The sequence below is a fragment of the Cherax quadricarinatus genome, chromosome 2 (assembly GCF_038502225.1).
Source record: "Cherax quadricarinatus isolate ZL_2023a chromosome 2, ASM3850222v1, whole genome shotgun sequence".
NCBI lineage: Eukaryota > Metazoa > Arthropoda > Malacostraca > Decapoda > Parastacidae > Cherax > Cherax quadricarinatus.
Window position 1 is genome coordinate 60,982,388 of NC_091293.1, and position 1,767 is coordinate 60,984,154.

The window sequence follows — 1,767 nt, forward strand, 5'->3', positions numbered from 1 at the left end:
GTAGGAGGCTTCATGTCCCGTAGTACCCGATTTGCGGAAAGGGAGAACAATGGCAGATTTCCACAGCCGTGGAAGAACTCCTTGTGACCAAATAAGATTGAAAAGGCGTAATAGGACTGCAAGGGCTGACTGATGTAAATGTTGTAGCATACGAATATGAATGTCATCGGGCCCAGCTGCCGATGATCGGCAAGCTGAGAGTGTTGCCTCCAGTTCCTGAAGTGTAAAAGGCACATTATACTCTTCTTCTCTGAGAGAATTCAAAGTTTATTCTCTATAAGGATTACAATGCTGAGTTTACAGAAATTTGGTTATTGTTTGGTTTACATGTAGTAAAATTGAGATTACAGAGTGCACCACTAGAACGCTTAGCATGGCTAGGCATTTCGGGCATACTTGGTTTTATTCTTAAATGTAAAATATTACAAATTATGAGGTAAGTTGGTATTATGGCTAAGTGACTAAATACTATTTTGTGAGTTTAGCAATGTGAATGCTTTTGTTTTGGCACAGTATATAGTTTCAGTATTGGAGTATCACAGGATTTATTATTTTAAGACTGAGATTAATATTTCTGTTTATGGTCAAATGAGTGAGCGAGTGTAAGTGTGAACCACCAGGTGGTATTCGTGTAGTTAGTTGACGGGGTGTATCAGGGAGATAAGATGTTTTCTAATGGTAGTTTTGAAGGTGATGAATGTGTCTGCAGTTCTAGAGTTCTCAGGTAGGGTATTCCAGATTTTAGGGCCTTTGACATACATTGAATTTTTGTAAAGGTTTAGTCGGACACGGGGAATGTCGTAGAGATGTTTGTTTCTGGTGTTATGCCTGTGGGTTCTGTCACAACTATCAAGAAAGCGTTTTAGGTCAAGGTTGATATTAGAGTTTAAGGCCCTGTAGATATAGATTGCACAGTAGTAAGTGTGGATGTACTGAACTGGGAGTAAGTTTAGATCTTTGAAGAGTGGGGGGGTGTGCTGCCAGGGATGGGATTTAGTGATTATTCTTACTGCAGCTTTTTGTTGGGTTATTATTGGCTTTAGGTGTGTTGCTGCAGTTGATCCCCAAGCACAAATAGCATAGGTGAGGTATGGATAAATAAGTGAGTGGTATAGTGTGAGAAGGGCATTTTGCGGCACGTAGTATCGTATCTTGGAGAGGATCCCAACCGTTTTGGATACTTTTTTGGCTATATGCTGGATATGGGTGCTGAAATTCAGGTTATTGTCAAGGTATAAGCCTAAGAATTTTCCCCCATTATTTCTGGTAATTAGAGTGTTGTCAATCTTAATGTTAATTTGTGCATCTCCTGCTCTGCTACCAAACATAATATAGTAAGTTTTGTCAGTGTTAAGCGTAAGTTTATTGGCTGTCATCCAAGTCGATATTTTAATCAGCTCCTCATTCACAATGGTGTTAAGGGTGGCAAGATTAGGGTGAGAGATGACATAAGTCGTGTCATCAGCAAAGAGAATGGGTTTCAGGTGTTGGGATACGTTTGGAAGGTCATTGATGTATATGAGGAAGAGCAGGGGACCAAGGACACTTCCCTGCGGAACTCCAGTATCAAGTGGCCGTGTTGCTGATGCTGTGTCTTTAATGGTGACGTACTGATACCTATTAGTAATGTAAGAAGAAAAGTCCAAGGGTGCTAACTCTCTGGCAGACTTTCAGGAAAGAAACGAGGGGCATAGATGGAGCCCCTGAGAAATATGGACCAGATGATTGACAATTTCATTGGCAACATCTAGTGGGTTTGCTATATCA